General features: G+C 33.3%; 1 pseudogene; it reads right to left on the bottom strand.

The window, feature by feature from the left end:
* Positions 1–22,482: 22,482 nt before the first annotated feature.
* On the bottom strand, positions 22,483–22,792 carry LOC144316829 (non-histone chromosomal protein HMG-17 pseudogene; annotated as a pseudogene).
* Between the last annotated feature and the right edge of the window lie 1,460 nt (positions 22,793–24,252).

A 24,252-nucleotide genomic window follows, 5' to 3' on the forward strand; every position in this document is an offset into this window, starting at 1 on the left:
CAAGTCGGGTTTCAAAATGTGAAGATTACGGGCAGCTGGGGTGGCTCCGCGGTTTAGCGTCGCCTTCAGCCCAGGGCCTGATCCCACATCGGGCTCCCTGCATGGAGTCTGCTCTCCCTCCGTCTGTCTCTCTCTCTCTCATGAATACATAAATAAAATCTTTAAAAAAAAATCTGAAGATTACTTGGTAGTCACTGGTGTCCCACATTAAGATAAATCTATAGAAACTGATAAGCTGAACACCTGGGTGGCTCAGGGGTTGAGCATCTTGCTTTGGCTCAGGTCGTGATCCTGGGATCCTGGGATGGAGTTTTGCGTCAGGCTCCCCTGAGGGAGCCTGCTTCTCCCTCTGCTTGTGTCTCTGCCTCTCTCTCTGTGTCTCTTATGAATAAATAGATAAAATCTTATAGATGAAAAATCTTTTTTTTAAAGACTTTATTCATTTATTCATGACAGAGAGAGAGAGAGAGAGAGAGAGAGAGAGAGGCAGAGACACAGGCAGAGGGAGAAGCAGGCTCCATGCAGGGAGCCCTACGTGGGACTCGATCCTGGGTCTTCAGGATCAGGCCCTGGGCTGAAGGCGGCGCTAAACTGCTGAGCCACCGGGGCTGCCCTTGTAGATGAAATCTTAAAACAAAAACAAAAACAAAAACAAAAACAAAAACAAAAAACAAAATACCTGATAAGGCTACAACATTCTTCGTGGAATACAATTAGGGAATGGACACTCTTGAGATACATATAAGTAATCCAATAAGTATATTCTAGTCGATTTTTAGGGCAGAAAATATGCAATTGGCATTTTCATTCTTTATTTACTGATGTCCTCACCTTTGATTCTGTTATATTTCAAGAAATAAATTAAACATTGATGGGTAATGAAGTACAAACTACGAGACAGAATCAGAGAACATTTGTCCAGATGCATATTTAAAACCAAAAGGGTTTAGAATATTTTCCATCAGTAATTTTAATCACATGTTTATAATTTTTTTCATGCATTTGAGGCTGTTAGATGTATCTTCAATATTCAAATTCATTCATTTACATCTTGAATCTTACTAATACTTAAAGCTGATAATGGATTAAGAAATTGGCAGAAAAAGTGATAAGAAAATCTAACCTGAATTATTGAAATGTTAATCACATTTTAATTTTATCCCCATCTTAAGGTCCTATTTCTAAACAATATTTACAAATAAGATAAATAATGTCTCTTATATGTAACAAACTTTTTATTTACCAAATAAAACATTTTATCATTTATAATTTAATCAGAAAAGAAGAAGTTGTGTTTTTAGTATTCTTAGTTTAAGAAAAATATCAATTTTCAGATTTTGGCTTCTATCTGGTGGTGATAAAATATACTTTTAAATTATATTTTATGCTAATAAATTAAAACTCTAAAATCTCTGATGTTATATAACCATGAATTAAAAGGATTTGCATTAATGTCAAATTACATAATTAAATATAATTATAGTTATTATATAATTATTCCATACTTAGTGTATGGCTATTCACAAAAATTTTTGAATGCTATGTTTGGTGAATAATACATAAATAATATATAAATGTGTATATATATTTCTTTCTATAGTCATCAAGGTGTACATTACATCTCTAGAACTTTATCTTGTAACCGAAAGTTTGCGTATTTATAGTAATTCTACTTTCCTTTATTTGATCAATATCATAATATTCTGCTAATAGATGGTAAAAAGTTGTGATCCAAGACAATTACTTAAAGAAAGAATTTTAAATTTTAGAATCTGCTGCATAATTAAGAAGTCTTACCTTACATTAAATGATAATGTTGCAAATCTTTCATATTTCCAGTGATAAGTATGTGCTTTTTTTTCCTGTAATAATCTAAGGGCTTATTTTAGTAATGGGAGATTATATAATGTGTTCTCTTATAATCATGCAACTCTACAGTAAAGTTAATGAAGAATTTATACATAGGGGCTTTTTTGTGTGTTTATTTCCCTTTAACTGACCCATAACTGGAGAATGCTTAGATAAATTGCAGTGCATTGATCAAAAGAAAATATTTAATTATTTGTCATTAAAATATTTTCTAAGGTTAATTAGCTGGGAAATGTTTATCAGTTAATATTCAATAAGAAGAAAGTAAAAAAAATAAATAAAATGAAAAAATAAAAAAAAGTGCATGTGATCTACCATTAGTCAACTCTACAATATATTAAGGACTACTGCTTTTATGTACATACAGATTTTCCTTTTTGCTTAAGAGGTATGTCACATTCCATTCTATACTGCAAGCCCCTTTGTGAACACTGAGTTTATTTCTAAATAGTCTACTATAAAAAGTTCTGAAAATAATCCTTGTATAGATGCCTCTGCAAATTTCGGTAATTATTTCTTTCATATACATTTCTTAAAATGGAAGTATAGGTAGAAAGAATAGGCACATTTTAAGTTCTTGAATTGATTTGTAATTCAGACACTTGCAATTCCTGTTGAAATCATATTAATTTTATGAAGTCCTGTGGGTAGTTTTTTTTAATTTTAGTTCCAAGGTAGTTAACATGCAGTGCTATATTAGTTTCAGATAGACAATATAGTGTTTCAACAATTCCATATGTTACTGAGTCTTCATCAAGATAAGTGCACTCTTAATTCCCTTCACCTATTTCACACCCCCCCCACCCCCAGCTCACCTCTTCTCTAATAACCATCTGTTTATTCTCTGTCACTAAGAATCTGTTTTTTGGTCTCTCTTTCTGTCTTTTTTTCTTAGCTTGTTTTGTTTCTTAAATTCCATATACAAATGAAATCATATGATATCTGTCTTACTCTGCCTTACTCTTACTCTGGCTTATTTCTCTTAGCATTATGCTCACTATATCCATCCATGCTGTTGGAAATGGCAAGACTTCATTCTTTTTATGATTGAATAATATTCCATTCTCTATCCATACAACTACTTTTCCAATTCATCTATTAATAGATAGCTGGGCTGCTTTCACAGTTTGGCTATTGTCAATAAAGCTGCAATAGACATAGAGATATTTGTATCCTGCAACTTTATTGAATTCATCCCTTTAAATTAATGTTTTTGCATCCTTTGGGCAAATACCCACTAGTGTGATTACTGATTGTAGGGTAGCTCTATTTTTAATTTTTTGAGAAACCTCCATATTTTCTTCCACAGTGGCTGCACCAGTTTACATTCATACCAACAATGCCTGAGAGTTCCTTTTTCTCTCCATTCTCATCAACACTTGTTGCTTCTTGGGTTTTTATTTCAGCTATTCTGACAAATGTTAGGTGATACCTCATTGTAGTTTTGATTTGAATTTCTCTGATGATGAATAATTTTAAGCATCTTCTCATTTGTCTGTTGGTCATTCATATGTCTTCTTTGGAAAACATTCTGTTCATGCATTCTGCCCATTTTTTAATTTGAATTATTTATTTTTTTGGTCTTGAGTTGCATAAGTTATCTATATATTTTGGATACTAATCCGTTATCAGATATGTCTTTTGCAAATATCTTCACCCATTCAGTAGGTTGTCTTTTAGTTTTGTTTGTCAGAGAAATCACCATCTTTTCTCTCTTCTAGGATTTTTTCGATTTGAGGTCTCATACTTAGGTTCTTAATCCATTTTGAATTTATTTTTGTGTGTGGTGTAAGAAAGTGGTCCAGTTTCATTTTGAGTGTAACTGTCCAGTTTTCCCAACGTGTTTGTTGAAGAAATATTATTTTTCCATTACATAGTCTTTCCTCCTTTGTCAAAGATTAACTGACTACATAGTTGTGGGTTTATTTCTAGGCTTCTTATTCTGATTCATTGATCTATGTGTCTATTTTTGTGCACATACCATGCTGTTTTGATTATTATAGCTTTGTAATTATAACCTGAAGTCTGGAATTGTGATACTTACAGTTTTGCCTTTCTTCTTAAAGATTGATTTGGCTATTAGGAGTCTTCTGTGGTTCCATAGAAATTTTAAGATTGTTTTTTCTAGTTCTATGAAAAAATGTTGTTCGTATTTTGATAGCAATTACATTTAGTGTGTAGATTGTTTTGGGTAGTATAGACATTTTAATAATATTTGTTCTTCTAATCCATGAGCATGGAATATGTTTCCATTTCTTTGTGTTGTCTTCAATTTCTTTTTAAAGTTTTATAGTTTTCAGAGTACAGTTCTTTTACTTCTTTGGTTAACTTTATTCCTAGGTAATTTGTGATTTTTGGTATAGTAGTAAATGTGATTGTTTTCTTAATTTTTCTTTCTACTGTTTTATTATTAGTGTATAGAAATGCAATGGATTTCTGCACATTGATTTTGTACCCTGCAACCTTACTGAATTAATTTATGTGTTCTAATAGTATTTCGATGGTGTCATTAAGTCTTCTATATATAGTATCATGTCATCTGCAAATAGTGAAAGTTTACCTTCTTCCTTACCAATTTGGGTGTCTTTTATTCCTTTGTCTTGTCTGATTGTATGGTTAAGATTTTCAGTAGTATGTTGAATAAAAGTGGTGAGATGGGCATCTTTTTCTTGATCTTAGGGGAAAAGCTCTCAGTTTTTTCCCATTGAGTATGATAGCTGTGGGTTTTTCATACAAGGCCTTTATTATGTTGAGGTATGTTCCCTCTCAACCTACTTGGTTGAGGGTTTTATCATGAATGGCTGTTGTACTTTATCAAATGCTTTTTCTGCATCTAAAGAAAAAAAATACATGGAAGCAAATGAAAATGAAAACACGAAAGTCCAAAACAGACAATCCTTTGGGATGTGACAAAGGTGTCCTAAGAGAAGAGTACATTAAAATACAGGCCTACTTCAAGAAGAAAAAAAGTCTCAAATACATAACCTAGCCTTACACCTAAAGGAACTAGAAAAGAACAGCAAATAAAGCCTAAAGCCAGCAAAGAAGGGAAATAAAAAGGAGAACAGAAATAAATGATATAGAAACAAACAAAAAACAGTAGAACAGATCAACAAAAATAAGCTGGTTCTTTGAAAGAATTAGTAACATTGATAAAGTTGCAGCATTATGTACATAATCATGTTTTTAATTTGACTGTAAATATTTATATTTTCACATTATAAATTCTTCAATAATATTTTTTAATATTTTATTATGTAGATGTGCTACTTTGCCTATCCTTTTCACATCGTGATTGACACTGAAATTATTTACAGTGTTTCATTATTATAAATAATGTCATAATGATGACATTTGTATAGAGAATTTGTCATATTTCAGATTATTTTCTTAGGGACATAAGCCAGGGTTAAGCAGTATTTACACATTTAAAGCTCTTTGTAAAATTGTAAAGCATCTTTCTGACTAGGTTTTGCCAGGAAAATTTCACAATGGTAATTTCTAGGAATAGAAGTTTTACCAACTCCTGTCCAAATATTGTAAATACATACAAGCCTTTATGTGCCTTTGGCATGTCTTGCCTGGCTCTAATAAACTGTTTTTTTTTTTTTTTTTCACAGCAGTCAATTTTTATCAGGAGCAATTTTCACTTTTATGAAAATCCTTTATTGTTAAGAATGGTCTTTTTATTGTTTTCATCTTTCTGTTGGTTGTCAATTCTTAGTTTTCTTTGTTGGCCCCTCTTCTTTTGACTGACCTCTAAACAGTAGAAGCCTGCAAGGTTCAATTTCTATCTGTCTTTTTCTTTTTTTCTACTGAAATATTTTCTCTTTAGGAGAAGTCTCATGTCTGGTGCTAGCATATCTCTTAAGCTTCAGATTTACTTGTGTGTTGCTACTTAACCTTCATCTGAGGATCCCAAACTGAGCACATTCAGAGCATAATGTTTAATAGTCAATTTTCCCCATTTTAGGTAATGACAACACTACCTAACCTACCAAGTCACTAATCTAAAACATGGAAGTCATCCCTTATTTCCCACACATCAAATCCCTTGGCAAAACCAGTTGGTTTTACGGTCATCATATATCTGATTATATTAAATTATCTTCACTTCTCACATTTTAGTCCCATTTTACTTGAATAGACTCCTAGCAACTAATCCACTCCTCTTTCCAGGTGTTTCTACACAGCAGAAAATCTAAAGAGATGTTTTTAGATAAGAAGTCTAAAGCAATAAAAAGCATATATGTAGATTTATACACCTGAGCATGCATGAACAATGACCTAGAAAGCCTTCCATGATCTTATTTTGCCTATGTCTTTCAATAAATCTTGTGTTACTCTTAACTCATTCAAAATACCCCATGTATACTGGCCTTTTTTGTGCAATTCAACAAGCCACGTTAATTTCTCACCTCTGAACTTTATATTTATACTATCTTCTGTGCCTGAAATGCTCTTCCCCACATTTCCACTTGACTAGATGTTTTTTTTTTTTTTAACATTCACATCTCAGTTCAAATATCAGCTTCTTAAACATTGTATCCTCATGAAATCATCTAAGTGGTATCTTACAGGCAGTCCTTCTTATGTCCCCATAGCGCTTACTCTGACTTGAATTTACCTAATGATGATTGTTTTTTGAAATATCTCAGCATATATACCCTTTATTAATAACATATATACTTCATTGACTTTTCCTCCCACTTTTTTCCTAGTCCAGTCTCTGAACTCAGGGGAAAATAGTTCTGGTAAACCCTATATTCTCATAAAGTCAGTTTGACTTCAGTCTCTTGTCTAGAAAGATTTCTCAAGATGGCATTAGCTTCCCAGCATTACCAGTAGGTTCCCTTTCTGGCTCAAACATACGGAATATTCCAACTGTATGAAAAAAATTAAATGTATTTGCATACATGCATGTATACATATATGCATATATAATTTTCTAAGCTTTACTATTTACTAATTGTCATCTTGGATGGTATTGCTAGTCAGAAGGGAACTTGCATGCTTCTTTTCTTCTCCCTGCTGATTACCTAGTATTTACCTTATTTTTATTTATTTATTTTTTTTTCCTTTCGTAACAGTGCAACTCTGACCTTAAGTGATTTGGCTCCTTAATTTCTGGTCTAAGAGTTTGTAACTGGCCCATGGAGTAGATATATGAAGGACACAGATTCTTATTGGTGTTCAATTTACTAACATACAGAATAACACCCAGTGCCCGTCACCCATTCACTCCCACCCCCCGCCCTCCTCCCCTTCTACCACCCCTAGTTCGTTTCCCAGAGTTAGCAGTCTTTACGTTCTGTCTCCCTTTCTGATATTTCCCACACATTTCTTCTCACTTCCCTTATATTCCCTTTCACTATTAAGGGACACAGATTCTTAATAGTTGCAGACAGTTTCCTTCATATAGAGATATAAGTGGGAACACAAAGTAACTGAAATGTGAAACTCTATAGATTGTTAAATGTTTCTGTCATTCATCTTCAATGAAGCTTAATGTTTCTTTCCTTGCCATGGGGAAGAATACAAACTTGCAAGAAGTTTGGTTCCTGCTATGTTCTTTTTTTCTTTTTAATCTCATTTCCCTTTAATATCCACTAAAATATAAATTTAGTTCCCTATCAGTAAGTTTTACATGTCCCTTACCTTTCTGCTACCACTACCTTGCCAGGCTGGTTTAAATCTACTTTCTAACATCCTCTACACCTACCTAATAACAAAGGTAAAGGAAGGGCTTCTCTGGATCATTTTTGACCACTCTGAATTTCCTGTGCACCTATTGTGAGTATCTTTGGCAAATCCATTTTGAACTGATTCAGATGGTCCAGGGAAACTTTGTTACAGATTGTCTAAAAATATATAAGTTGTTCCTGTACTGAGTGAGCTCCAAGTCCGATTTACATGGTTAGGAATGGAGGTGGGGTGATTCACCAAAAGAAATTCAAAATGCTATTACCATGAAGGAGAGGAAATGGGTTACAGACAACAAAGAGGTATCCACTACAGGGACAAAATATATCAAATTGGAGATTATCTCTGCTTGGCTTGCTGGAAAAGAACAGCATGGACTGATGACATTAGCTGAGAACAGGAAGCCTGAATTATTTTCTGAAACATTTTGCACATTTGCAGAAAGAATGCTTCTAAGTTCTTCCTCCTAGCTCTCTTCAGCTTCTGCTTGTCTAGCTCTCTTCAAGTGTACTTCCAGGGCCCACCCACTCTAAATGAAACAGCCCAGAATAGCTGTGGCTTTGTTGATAACATTAATTTCATAAAGAAGCCACAGTGAGAGAATGAGAAGCCATCAGAGAGAGAGAGAAGGGAGAAAAATAGATGAGAATCATGCTTCCTTCCTTTAGCAATTTGCCCGTAATCTGACTGTATAATAAATACAACATTTTTATAAATTTGACACAGTGGTGTCTTTTATTTCACTGAAAGAAAAGAAGCCTAGAAATTTCAGAGAATGCAAGAACTTAATTTTGTAGATTTTAATTTACTTTGGGAATAGACTCCACATTTACTAAGATATTCCTGGTGAGTATGTCTTCAATCTCAGGGTTTTCCATTTTATCTCTCAGTGTACTGTCTTCTAGCCACTCAATAGCTTTCAATTTCATTAACAAAACAAACATACTCCTTTATGCCTTGTTCTACTTCTTTGGCTGTTGGCCTTGCATGATCTTCTGACATTCTTTCCTCCCTTTCTTCTTCACCTGGGTTACCCCTGCAGTTTGTAGATATCAATCTAATCTCTTCTTCCCTTCCCCTTCCATCCTCCCTGCCCCCGCCCCCCATAGGAATCATTTAAGGAAACTTTTTGTTCCACAGCTAGTTTAAGTTCCCTCAGGTCATGCTTCCAAACCATCTTATATGTACACTTCCTAATATTGATCCTAAATGCAATTATTTTTATGTAAGTTTGACATACAATAAATAGTACATACTAAAATTACAAAATTGGATATATTTTGACATGTGATATATATCTGTGAAACCACCAATGCAGTCAAGACAATGAATATGTATATATTTATATGTTTATAAAATATTTGTAAGTATTTATACTTCCTGCCTCCCCTCCTCTACTCCATTTCACTCAAACACAAAACCCATATGGCTTCTGTCATTATATTAGCTTGCATTCTCTTCCTTCTTCCTAACTTTATTTTGAAATTATTTTTGACAAACAAGAAGCTGAAAAGGTAGTACTGAGCAGTCCTTATACTTGATATCTTGCTTTTCCTAAAGAAAACAACTTCCATTAACTACAGTAAATGATCAGAACCAGGAAACTGACATTACTTAAGTTCAATGAACCAAATTACGGCCTTACTTGGATGTTACAAAGATGTCACCAGGATTTCCAGCATGTGGAATTCATTTAGATTCATTTCTTTTTGCTAAGGTTCATATGGTAATAGAAATTTACCACAAAACAACAGAACAGTCTTCAACTAAGTAGTTTCATTTTAATGTTTGTTGTTATGGCTTCTGTTCCTAACTGTACTCTGTAGTCATGGATCTCTCCTGGGGAGATATGAGATTCATGAAAAGGTTTTAGAGAGTAATGTCAGTTCCATGCTTTCCTTGTTGTGGAAAATCCATGTAAAGTACAAAGAAGAAAAAAAAAAACACTGAAAAAAGAAAGAGAGGAAGGAAATTATCTAGATAATAAAAAACTAAAGGGGGATGCCTGGGTGGCTGAGTGGTTAAACGTCTGCCTTCGGCTTAGGTCATGATCCTGGAGTCCCAATATCGAGTCCCACATTGGGCTCCCTGCATGGAGCCTATTTCTCCCTCTGCCTATGCCTCTGCCTCTCTCTCTATCTCTCTCTCTCTGTGGCTCATGAATAAATAAATAAAATCATTTTAAAAAGAACTAAAGGGCAGCTTCAATAAAGAAAAATGAGAACATCTTTGCGGATTGGATACAAGGGAGTTTTTAACGAAAATCTCCAGAAGCCTCATCAAGTAAATGAAATTGGAGAGGTATTGAAAAGTGATTTTGAAAATGTTACTTCTGGTAATGAATTAAATAATCTCTAAAATTCTTCCAGAGATATCAATAAAGATAGAAAGTCCTTTTTAATTACACATGGTTTCACATCTGCGAATCTATGAAAATGATTTAACACAAAAGCTTGACCATATGGAGCGCTAAAACTTTTAGTGTATCACTGAATTCACCCAACACAAAAACCAAGATCTCAACACCAACACCACTGCCAAAGTACACATCCTCCTATGTTCACAGTGCTGGTGCGAATCATTATCACCTGCCTAGTGCTGGAGAAAGAAACCTTATTTTAATCTTTGCCTCTTCCCTTAGAGCCTAATATTTATTTCATTGTCTTGTCTTACTGATTTTATTTCTTAAACTTCTTTCCAATTCATTCACATTGTCATCCCCATAGCCCCTCTCTGGCCTTATGTACCACAACAAATTCTAAATGCTCATATTCCCCTTTTTTCTTTCTTGGTCTCCAGTCTGTTTTTCTCATTGAAGCCAATATTATTTCACTGTAATGCATATCCGATGATAGTATTCTATTGCTCCAAAAATTTGGGGGGATTTCTTGCTCCTTGGAAGAAATCCAAAGTCTTTTCACTTTGACCTTCCTTATCCCTGAAGCCTCATACCTTGCTGTTCCCCTCCTCAGACTCTTAAATCCTACGACCCAGCAATTGCACTGTTGGGGATTTACCCCAAAGATTCAGATGCAATGAAACGCCGGGACACCTGCACCCCGATGTTTCTAGCAGCAATGGCCACAATAGCCAAACTGTGGAAGGAGCCTCGGTGTCCATCGAAAGATGAATGGATAAAGAAGATGTGGTTTATGTATACAATGGAATATTACTCAGCCATTAGAAACGACAAATACCCACCATTTGCTTCAACGTGGATGGAAATGGAGGGTATTATGCTGAGTGAAGTAAGTCAATCAGAGAAGGACAGTGTATGTTCTCATTCATTTGGGGAATATAAATAATAGTGAAAGGGAATATAAGGGAAGGGAGAAGAAATGTGTGTGAAATATCATAAAGAGAGACAGAACATAAAGACTCCTAACTCTGGGAAACGAACTAGGGGTGGTGGAAGGGGAAGAGGGCGGGGGGTGGGGGTGAGTGGGTAACAAGCACTGAGGGGGGGCACTTGACGGGATGAGCACTGGGTGTTATTCTGTATGTTGGTAAATTGAACACCAATAAAAATTAATTTATTAAAAAAATCCTTGACATATCAACCATTTATTTTTCTTCAACTTGACTTACTCTCTCTAGCCCATAAAACTGTCCTTCTTATGTAAGACAAACTTTCATTTCTCCCCATTCTGTTTCTGCTGTACCTGGGCCTGCACCTCCACACGTTTCAGGTTCCTACCTAGGATTCACTTCTTTCAAAAGCCATTCATTTTCCCCTTCTCAGAAGTCTTGATTAAGTGCCCTTTTTTGTGTTCTAAGAGCTCCCCTACTTTCCATATGTTAGATCTTGTTAGAATATATCATAGTGGCAATGTTTATCTGTCTTCTTTAACAAACTGAAAGCTCTGTAAGAACACAGACCATGTATTTCTTACTTAGTGTTGTAAAAATCAAACAAACGACCAAACAAAAGCAAACAAAACCCCACAAAAACAGCAACAAAAAGCCCACTGTGACTGGCTCGTATAATATTCAGTAAACATTTGTTGAAGTAAAATTAAACTTCACATATTCTTTCTATGCAATAGTAAATATGCTAAATGTTAAGTCATGTGCATTTATTTCTTTCCTGCAACCATGAGATTGGATGATACTATGATTATCTTATATTACCTTGTCAGTGTGTCTCAGAACATAAAACTGCCAGGCTCACTAAAATGTGCTAGCCAAATATACATTTAGTACTGGCACATAAAGACACTAAATAATAATTGTTTTCAAATTAGTAATACAAACCAACATTTTTTCCTTAACTCATTCTTAGGAGCACAAGAATTATAAAACCTCTACAAACAAATAATATTTTTAAGTAATTTTTATGAATGCAATATTTTCCCCCCAGTAAAGTTGTACTTGTCAGCTCTAGGTTTCTTTTATTCTAAGACCTCTTGTAATTTGCTGAAAGAACAAATGGACTATAATAATTATAATGTAATTTTTATAATTGGTGTCATGCATTTGCTTAGAAGACAATTACAGTATCAATTGGCTATTAAGTAAATGATATTGTCCAAATAGACTTTACAGTTTAGAATTGTGAACAGAACCTCTATATTTTCCCATATTGAGTATATGTTTTTGCCACATTTTAATTTCATGTACTACTGCATTGGATTCTCTTTATTCTTAAATGTGGCTGCTCAAAATGCACAATGCTAAGTTATCTGCTTTTCTTTACGTTATTTATGGGAAAATCATGTTGTGGAATAAAGACAATTATTGCCCTTACCAATCTTCCTTAAAATGGAAATATAAAGTGAATAGGAATACTAGAAAATAAGTCACTTTTAGATGATTGAGCTTAATTTTTTAGGTTTTTATTGAAATATAATACACATATACATTCACATATAAAATGAGTGAAATTAATATTCACATTTTTTCACAGACTTTACATAACTGTGTAAAAGGCATCAAGGTTACAAATAGAATATTATAAAGGTTACAAAATAGAATATTATGATCAAAACATAAGACCCATCTCTCCATGACTCATCCCAGTTACTATTCACCTCCCCCCAAATTAACCATAATCATGACTTTAAACACAATAGATTATTTTTGCTTGTTTTGAATTTCATATAAATGAAATCATATAGCATGTATTCTTTTGTTTTTGTTACTCCATATTATGTTGAGACATCAATATTGTTGCATGTAGTTGTAGATTCTTTTTGTTGTACAATATGCTATTATTTACATATACTACAAAACATTTTTCCATGTTATTATCAATAGACATTGTATACAAAATTTCTAATTTTTGGCTATTATAAATCATTCCATTATGAACATATACATATTTCTGGTAGGTGTCTGCCCTAGAGTGGAATTTCTGGGTTATAATTTATTTATATATTTAATTTTAGTATTTACAATTAAACATTTTCCAAAGATGTTTGACCAATTTACTCACCTACAAGCAGTAAATGAAAAACCAATGATTTCTCCACATTGTTGCTAACACTTGTTACCACATTATTATTATTATTATTTTAAAATTCAATTAGCCAACATATAGTACCTCTTTAGTTTCACATATACAGTTCAGTAATTCATCAGTTGCATAAACACTCATGCTCTTCACATCACGTGCCCTCCTTAATGCTCATCACTCCAATCCCCTCTCCTCCAGCAACCCTCAGGTTGTTTCCTATAGTTAAGAGTCTCTCATGGTTTGTCTCCCTCTCTGATTTCTTCACATTCAATTTACCCTCCCTTCTCCTATGATCTTCTGCATATTTTCTTCTTCTTATTATTATTTTATTATGATTATATAATAATAATAGCTATCTTGAAGAGTGGAACAGGGATACATTGTTATTCTAAGTTGCATTTCTCTGATGATTAATGATGTTTTAATAAAGTGCTTTTTATATGTTGACTGGCCATTTGGGTATCCTTTCTTATGAAGAGTCTGTTCAGGTTTTCTGTCCATTTTTTATTATCTTCAATGTCCTTTTCACATAGATTTATAGAAGCTCTTTTTATCTTTTGTTGAATTTATGTGTGGCAAATATTTTTTTCACCCTTTAGTCCTTTTTATTCTCTCTTAGTGGTTTACTTTAATAAACAAAATTTCTTAAATTTAAAATAGACCTATTTGTTAAATTTTTTAGCATTATGGTTAGCGTGAACACTAATTTCAATAAGCTGCACCTTAAAATCAAATATTTGGAAAGCAGTCTTTATAAAGTAACAAGCATTTGGACTCTAAGACTTACATTATTTCCTGGAGCTTGTGTATGGGACCTGAGGCAAGATAATTTCTCCTTGCCTCTATTTACACATTGCAATATAGAGATAAGGAAAATACTAATACTCATTTCTGTACTAAATGAAAAAATAAAATATACTGATGATGGTGAAAATTTTTGTAAACTGCTAAGCATAGCACAAGACAATCGAAAGAGAACTATATTATTTTCCTATCATAGGCAAAATATATTTTATTACCCTTAATTTATGCCATGACACTCAGTTAATGTTCACCTCACAAAAATAATTAATATATTAATAAATATATTTTAATATTATCAATTTAAATGAAATTCCTTTAATTAATCAAATAATATATATTACACTCAACATACAACATATTGATTTCTACATAATCAAATAAACTTAAATGTCAGAGTAGTTTTGTGGTTCTTATTTGGGACACCCCCCCATTTAAAACAGTGTCCCTAGAGCATATCAATTCATACATGGACTGTAGCCATGTAAACTAAAAAAGAATTGAACCATAATGTATTATTATTTAACAGAATCGTATTTTCAGATATTTTAAAATGACATTAATAGATTTATAATATATCTATTAGTTTATTTATATATTCAATTAAAATTTACTGAGAATCTAAATTAATATTAGTCAGGATAGGCTGGATAATACTTCATAAAAAGTTATCCCAAACTTTTAGTGGCTTAAAACATCAGAGTTTTTTTTCACTCATGCTACATATCCATCTCAGAGACTTGCTGTCTCTGATCCATGTTTTTCTCATACTGAATTCAAGCTAAAGGATCAGCCACCATTTAGAGCATTGTTAGTGTAGAAATGACAATAGTGCTGTGAAGAATCTCTCTTCAGTTATGATCATCCCAAGATATAACATAAGTATTTTTGTTCACAACTCATTGACCTTAACTGGTAACATGTCCCCATCCAAATAAAAGAGGGCCAAGGAATGCAAACTTCACATGTGTCTGAAAGGTAAAGAGCCGGGATATCCGGTTAATAGCAGAAATGATGATTTGTACTACACTGTGTATGCCATATAGGTTTCAGGGAATACAAATAAAAAAGATATGGCTTGTGTCTCAATAGTAACAAACAAAAAAATATCCTCCCCTGAGATGTGCACAATAATTGTCCAGTGGCTACACAAAAAATGCATGATAAAAAAATAAAATGGAGATGGATAATTATTTCAGCCATCAGAAACAACACGATTAAATTGTGAGAAGTATTTGTCTTCAACAAAGAAGGTTTGTGACTTAGCACTGCAGGAACACAGCATAAATGCAAGATTGAAATGGGAGAAAATCTCTGCAAACCATGATAAGGGGTTTCTATAATGAATTCATACAACTCCATAGCAATAATAAATAAATTACCCAATTAAAAATAGTCAACAGACCTGAATAGACAAAAGAAGCCAACAAGTAGCCAATAGGTATATAAAAAGATGCTCAACTTCACTAATCATCAAGGAGGGATATGAAAATGAAAACTGTAGGATACACTTCACACCTTTAAGGATGCCTATTATCAAAAAGACAAATGATAGATAGTATAGGTGAGGATGTAGAGAAAAGGAAATCCATGAACAGTGTTGGTAGAAATGTAAATTGGTACAGTCATTATGGGAAACAGCATGGAGTTTTCAAAAAAAAATTAAAAACAGAACTCCCATATGATCCAACAATCCCACTTATGGCTATATATCCAAAGAAAGCAAAATCATTATCTTAAAGAGATATCAGTACTCTCATGTTCATTGTAGCATTATTTGTATTATCCAAGGTATGGACACAATCTAAGTGATCATGGATGAATAAATAAAGATAATAAATAAAGAAAATTTTGTGTATATATATATATATATATATATATATATAATGTAGATATATCATGTAAAATTTTTTAGCCTTTAAAAGGAAAGAAATCCTGCCATTTGCAAAAATATGGATGGACTTATAGGGCATTATGCTAAATGGAATAAATTAGGCAGAGAAAGACAAATACTGTATGGTACCACTTATATGTGGAAACTTAAAAAAAAGGTAGAACTCATAAAAAAGGAGTAGAATTGTGGTTTCCAAGAGTTGGGGGTAGGTAAAATGGGAAGAGGTTGATCAAATAGAAGAAACGTTCAATTATATATGAATAATTTCTGGGGATCTAATGTACAGCATGGTGTCTATACTTAATATCACTGTTTGTATATTTGAAATTTGCTAAGAAAGATTATAAGCATTCTCACCAAAAACAAAACAAAGCAAAACAAAAAAATTATGTAAGGCAATGGATATGTTAATTAGCTTGATTATGGGAACCATTCCACAATGTATACATATATAAAATCATCATGTTGTACACTTTAAATATATGATAATTTTATTTATCCAAAAAATTAAAAGAAACAAAGTTAACAACAACAACAAAAAGAGCTGAAGAAATACAGAATTTATAGAGAAATAGGAGAGTATTCTAGAGAGATGTTACATGGTCGTATTAGAATGTGGCTCATTATTGTCATAGGGGAATATACATTTTTTTGCCAATCTAAGACATAAGTACTAAGGCTATTTGAGGATCTCACTTAAATTTGGGAGAGGAGATTTTTTAATCTGTTTTGTTCATTAAGACAAATCAAGATTCTCATTATTATTAAAAACTGTAGTTTTGCAATTTAACTGCTGAAAGGATAGATGCCTATTGTGAAGTATAATTAGTTTTAATTTAGAATAACTGGTATGATTAATCTTTGATTGAGTTTTTGCTATTTTACATTAATTTTTGAAATGGGAATGGTTGATTACCCACATTTTCTAAATAGTATGTGTAGCTAATAACTCTTCTTCCATCATTTTCTTCAAATCATTAAATGTCACAATTAAGAATTCATGGAGTAGAAAACACAACTGATCCCGATATCAATCTCTTTCTTATATCATTGCTGTCTTCTGTGTGCCAATGATGGCAGGTAATTGGATCTTTTTTCTGTTTGATATAAAGTAATATTGATTTGTTTCTTTATTTCATTATTCTAATTCCAGCCTCTAGCTATTGATTAGCATCAACAAAGTCTTAGGATGTAGAAAGAAAAAATAAAAACAGACAAGAGCTGAATACGAATAAATCTCAATCTAAAGTTTATTGATGAGAAAATTACTAAAAAGTAACAACAAAAATAGCTAACGTGATCATTTACTATATTTCTGGTACTATGCTAAGAACTTTCCACTTAATAATCAAGGCATTCTGTAAACCAGGTTTTACAAATTGTGTAATTCATATACCAAGATGTGAAGAACCAGAATATGTCACTGACCTAAGACCTCAGTTTAAAAGTTACAAAAGCAAGATGCGAATGCAGCTGAGGATACACTCTTAAAAACAACACCATAATTCTTTTCTGTTATGAAATCCAGAGTGAAAAAAACAAAAACACATTATCCTCAACACAAGCTCCAGCCTGAAAATTATATTTCCATTACAAGACTTTTGTCACAAAGAAGCATTCTCTGATAATGATTATGTCCTCTTTCACAAGATGTGGTGCAGCTAACCATGAAAAAATAGTTTAAATATAGAGTAATTTGGGGGCACCTGGGTGGCTCAATCAGTTGGCGGAGCCTCTGCCTTTGGCTCAGGTCATAATCCCAGAGTCCTGGGATGGAACCCCATGTCTAGCTCCCTGTAATGAGGAGTCTGCTTCTCCCTCAGCCCCTGCTCCCACTTGTGCTCTCACTTTCTCTCTCTCTCTAGATCATCTCTCAAATAAATAAATACAATCGGAAAGAAAGAAAAGAAGAAAGAAACAAAGAAAGAAGAAAGAAGAAGGAAAGAAAGAGAAAGAAAGAAAGAAAGAAAGAAAGAAAGAAAGAAAGAAAGAAAGAAAGAAAGGAAAGAAAGAAAGAAAGAGAAGAAAGAGAGAGAGAGAGAGAAAGAAAGAAAGAAAAAAGAAAGACAGAAAGAAAGAAAGGAAGAAAGAAAGAAAAAGAAAGAAAGAAAGAAAGAAAGAAAAGAAAGAAAGAAAGAAAGAAAGAAAGAAAAGAAAGAAAGAAAGAAAGAGAAAGAAAGAAACAGTAATTTTAAACTTCTGGAATTAGGCCTGAAATACTTTCAGCAGGATTTTATCTCAGGGATCTTGAGTAAATTAACCTCTCTGAAGTTTATTTTTCATCTGTAAAATGCAGATAATAACACTACATATCTCATTGTTGTGAAGCTTCAGTGACAATGCATGAGAAATGATTTATAAAGTGACCAGTACATAGTACACCCTCAAAAAATGTAATTATTTTTACATTCTTTCTATCATCATCATCATCATCATCATCATCATCATCATCATCATATCAATTTCATCATTTAGAATTATATAAACACATCTTTTCAGGAAGATAGCTATTATTTATTTTTGTTACTATTGTGAGCTAATTATTAGTAGATTTCTCATTCCCAAGCTAGCTTGAAAGCACAGTGTGACTTAGAGATTTTTCTTATTCTAAATAAATAGCAAAAGGGAGAATATAAATTCAATAGTTATTCAGTTCTTAAGTATAATTTGAATTCAAAACAGATAATGAAAGTCACCAACAGATAATAAACCTTTTCTTCTTTTTTTTTTTTTTTTTAGGATTTTATTTATTTATTCATGAGAGAGAGGCAGAGACACAGGCAGAGAGAGAAGCAGGCTCCATGCAAGGAGCCCAACATGGGGCTCGATCCCGGGTCTCCAGGATCATGCCCTGGGGGCGAAGGTGGGCTCCAAACCGTTGAGCCACCGAGGGATCCCCGACAATAAACTTTTCTAAGGAGTTTCCTATTTTTGGAGGATGGAAAATGAATACTGTTATATTTTTGGATTTATAGCCTTATTGATCAAATTGGAATGATTTTATAGTGATTTTTTTACATCGCCTTATCAAGCTCATTGTATTGGTTTAGATCTGTTAAATAAAAACTGAATCAGTAAAATAAAAAGTGCTCTTAGGAAAAGTTTCCATAGCCATCTGTATTGTGTTTGCTACCTCAATTATACAACATATCCACAGAGACAGAAACCAGTGGCCAATCTCCATCCAGTTGATAGTTCTCAATTATGAAAACTTACAAAATTATTGAAATATCATTTTTAATTTTTGACTGTGATTTGTTATTTAAACCACAGAAAGAAAAAAATAAAATAAAATGAATAAATAAATAAATAAATAAACAAACCACAGAAAGGAGTGATGTGAGTAGAATGCACGTGTGTGCATAACTATATTTTTATATATACTATAATATGTAAAACATATATGTATGTATAAAACTATTTTATATGAATATATACTATGTAGTATGTATATTTTATATGCATATATCCATAAGTATGTATATTATGTAAATATAAGCTTATATAAAAATAAAATATTCTCCTTCGTATGTCTATATGTCTATATTATTCAAATATAATTGGATTGTAATCATATTTATTTATTTATTTTTGGATGTTGACTTTTGTTTTGTATTAGAATGTGACCTCATGATATGTATTTGTTTTGTTTTAAGATTTATTTATTTATTCATGAGAGACACAGAGAGAGAGAGAGGCAGAGACACAGGCAGAGGGAGAAGCAGGCTCCATGCAGGGAGCCCGACATGGGACTCGATCCCCGGACTCCAGGATCACGCCCTGGGCTGAAGGCAGGCACTAAACCGCTGAGACACCCAGAGATCCCCTCATGATATGTATTTGATTGGATGACTTCAAGCCATGCATTTCATAAGCCAAGCACATGAGGGCACATGGCATTAAGCAATGGCAGTCTTTTGTAGCAAGTTCTTTGACTAGGAAGATTTCATGAGTTTAAAGGTTAAAAAAATATATTAGAAATAGGGATTATTCCATCATATAAAAAAAAGAAGATTAAATTTAAATGGATCTATTTTATGTTGATTAAAATTTATTAGAACTTAGCATCACTTGTATTGGATAGATGAAAAGCATTTTCAAAGCTCTCATCTATACATATTTTGTGTACTTTTTGATTTGTGTAGGTTAGAACTAGACAGAAATTCTATGCCTTCCCTACATGTTTTTTTTTTTTTTTTCCTTCCCTACATGTTTAATTAAGGACAGAAGAAAACAGCAGCATTCAGTGGTTGGGTTCATTAAAAGTAGAGGAATTAACATAATTTAGATTTTAACTTCAATTCTATTATTTCAAGCTGTCAGAAATTTGGGATGCAACAAAAGTTTAATAATTGGTGAATCAGAAACAAATCAAATTAACGTGAATAAAATTACTTGGCACTTGATTTTTTTAAATTTAAAGATACAAGTTCACTGTTAAAAACACAAATAACAGAAGATATCCAAGTCATAAAATGTAAATTTTTGAAAACATGTTGGACAATTGTTAGTAGCTTTTACATTAAAAATATTTAAATCATGAAGACAGTGAAAATATGTACATATATACAAGTGATTCCTGTGCGCTATGCTATGTTTGATAATATATAGGCATATGGAGAAGCTGTAACTATGTTAATTATGAATTGGATAATTGAAACGTCACTCTCTCCAAGGGTAAAAATATGTATTATATTGCTATAGGTTGTTTTTAATTCTTTTTCAAAAGTGTTTAAGTCACTTTGTAACTGCACTGTATCTGAAAACAAATGAAATTGCCTTTCATCAGTTGTTAACTTCAATATCCAATAATTTCCAAATCTATGAGAGAAAATGAGAATAAGGCTTGGAAAAGATAAGACCTTCCTTCCCCACTGAGATTTATCTTTCCCATAGAGAGGTTTTTGTATGTTTCTGTGAGTTTTAACAGTTCCTCTGATTTCAATGACTTTGTACTGATAGGGGAGAAAGATACTTAGTTGCAGTTTGATCCAAGAATGGCCAGTAAGTTCTCTTGCATTTGCCAGCCCTGATCTAGTTCAGAGATTGAAATTCTGTGTTACTGTATTTAGAAGGAGTTTAAAACTCCATTCTGATCCAGTGTGAACAAGTTTTAGTGGATCAGTGGTGTCAGCTGTGGGAGGAGATAGCAGGAGTGTACATAGCAGGCTATATTTGCTTTTTTGGATTTAGACTGCTCAGAGCTCCTAAGCATATTTTTCTTAAATAGTATAGAGCCCTAAATCAAAAAAGGTTATAGAAATAGTCATACTATTAATGACATACTATTAATGATGCATCTTGAAGACTATGTAGATGCTGCATATGTAATACTTAAGAAACCTAGGAATGATGTTTTAATTCAATCCCTTAACAGCAATGTGCCTTAGGCTGACTTAGTTAAACAATTTAGCCATTATAGTAACTTATTCCTATGGTGGTTATGAGAATTTAATATGAGATACATGAAACATGATTAACATATTATCTCACATAATAAAGCCTCAATGGATGTTAGTAATTATTATTTCCACTATATTGATTATACATCAACAATTTATGTGTGTGTGGAAGATAATTGCACTGACCATTATATATATATATAATCATTCTTTCCATTAACATTATATATGTTAATGAAAATATATTTTCATAAGTTTAAAAAATTAATATTTAGTATAATGTAATTACCTCTAAAAAAGTCAGAAAAATTTCCTAAATTGTCTTTTTCATGATTTATATTAAATTCAGTGTTTTAAATGGGAATAAATAATATTTCTACATATGTTCTATTGTTAAAAAATAGTGCATTCTGATAGGTGACCTAACAAGTGCCTAAATATTGCTAAAATTATTAAAAGTATAATTTCAATAAGTCACTATCATTCAAAATATATTGTATATTTTCAATTAGCAAGATGCTGAGACTGAAATAGGCACAGTATCATAGATGTTTATAAATGATCAACTTTTTAAAGATTTCAATATATTTTGAATAAATGGATACAGTTATATAGTTATGCACTTAAGACTGTGCAGTATTTTTTTTCCAAGCCAAACTGTATCCATCTTTATTTTCATAAACAATCATGGTATTTCAGGCAGGACATGGACAGAGGATTGTTAACAGTATACAACAACTTTCAAACTCCCTTCTTCAATAGACTGCCAAAATCAGAAAGCCCCTATAAAACCCAATGAAGTATTCATGTGATGCTCTGCACAGGGAAAGTTTAGAGTGAGGGTTGACAGTTCACATTTAGCATGCTGTTTAACAACTTTTCACAAGCCAACCCTGACTTTCAGGAAATGAAATGAAAATGGCAGAATGATCAATCTGAAGATCCACAAACTAAAAAAGGAACTCTTTTGAGGGACAACATCTCAGTGGTGACACTGTAAAGTCCAGATTGCCTGACATACTGGGAACCATTTCATGGGGTCAGGTTCCAACAGGTCTCTGGGTTTAAGGGAGTCAAGTCTATGTTGAAGGCAGAGAGGGAAAAGAGGACATAAAAAATGAAGTTTATTTTTTCCACACCACCAAGGTGGCTCAAGAGGAAGTTTCTCAAAACTAGAAGGGAAAGGTTTTTTTTCCCCTTGTTATCAATCTACCTTCGGAGATACTCTATTAGTGACATATGCCCTTCCCCCAAAACAATGAAATGTTCTGTGTGCTAACAACATAGCTTAAAAAAAAAGTAAAACAAAATTCTGCATTTTTATAAAACTTGATAAAAAATAGTATTTCAAAACTGTACAGTCACCAGAAGTACACAGTTATAAAAAATGCACACACTTCACTTGGCATCTCCAGCACCTTCAGCTTTCTGTGCCTGGTGTGTTTTGGCATCTCCATTTTCTGCAGGGTTATTCCCATCCTTGCCAGCATCAGCTTTCCCCTTTTTCCCTTTGGGTACCTTCTCTCCCTTCTTTGCAGGGGCCTTTTTAAGCTTGGGCTCTGGCTTTGGAGGAGCAGGTTTAGCAGATAAACTTGCAGATCTCTGTGGCTCATCCTTCACCTTGGCTTTATCTCCTTTAGCATCCCTTTCCGCCTTTCTCTTGGGCATGGTGGTGACGGTGGTGGGACGTAAGCACTGGAGGCGGGAATGCAGTGGTTCATGGGCTTTGGCCGGTCCGGGGGTCGTCTCACCTCTTCTTCTTCCAGACTGCACAGTATTTTAAAAAATCTTTCTCTATATACTTTTTTTGTTTGGGGGGAAGTAAAAACATTGATTATGAAAGCTCTGAAAGCTAATTGATATGAAAAGCTTTATTCAGGGCACTTGGGTGGCTCAGTCAGTTAAGCATCTGCCATTGGCTCAGGTCATGATCTCAGAGTCCTAAGATTGAGCTCTCTGCCTCTGCCTCTTACTCTTGCTCTCTCTTTCTCCTTTTCAAATAAATAAATAAATAAATAAATAAATAAATAAATAAATAAATATCTTTCAAAAAAAGGGAAAAAAATGAAAAGCTTTATTCCATCTTTTTAAAAGATATATGTTGGCAAAGATGCAGAGAAAAAGGAAATCTTTGTACACTATTGTTACCCTGTTGTAAATTGGTACAACCATTTTGAAAAACAGTATAGAGACTGATCAAACACCCAATATAGAAGTATTGAATGGGATCCCTGGGTGGCACAGCGGTTTGGCGCCTGCCTTTGGCCCAGGGCGCGATCCTGGAGACCTGGGATTGAATCCCACGTCGGGCTCCCGGTGCATGGAGCCTGCTTCTCCCTCTGCCTGTGTCTCTGCCTCTCTCTCTCTCTCTGTGACTATCATAAAAAAAAAAAAAAAAGTATTGCATGATCCCCAAATCCTTCTTCTGGATATATTCCCAAAGGAAATAAAATCAATACCTCAAAGAGGTATCTGCACTTCCATGTCCATTGCAGCATTATTCACAATAACCAAGATATGGAAACAATCTGCGATGGATGAATGAATAAAAAAATATAGTATATACATACAACAGAATAATTTCAGCCTTAAAAACACAGATGATCCTTACAAATGGCCAACAGACATACAAAAAAATGCTCAGCATCACTCATCATCAGAGAAATACAAATTAAAGCCACAAAGATATACCACCTCACACCTGTCAGAATGGCTAAAGTTAACAACTCAGGAAATAACAGATTTTGGCAAGGATGTGGAGAAAGGTGAACCCTCTTACACTGTTAGTGGGAATGAAAACTGATATAGCCATTCTGGAAAATAGTATGGAGATACCTCAATAGAACTACCCTATGACTCAGCAGTTGCACTACTGGATATTTATCCAGAGGATACAAAATGCTGATTTGAAGGGGCACATGCATCCTGATATTTATAGCAACATTACCAACAATAGCCAAATTAGAAAGAACCCAGATGGCCATCTACTGATAAATGGGTAAAGAACCTGTGGCATACACACACACACACACACACACACACACACTCACACACACTGAAATATTACTCAGTCTTCAAAAAGAATGAAATCTTGCCATTTGCGACGACATGAATGGAACTATGGAACT

The sequence above is a fragment of the Canis aureus genome, chromosome 7 (assembly GCF_053574225.1).
Source record: "Canis aureus isolate CA01 chromosome 7, VMU_Caureus_v.1.0, whole genome shotgun sequence".
Lineage (NCBI taxonomy): Eukaryota > Metazoa > Chordata > Mammalia > Carnivora > Canidae > Canis > Canis aureus.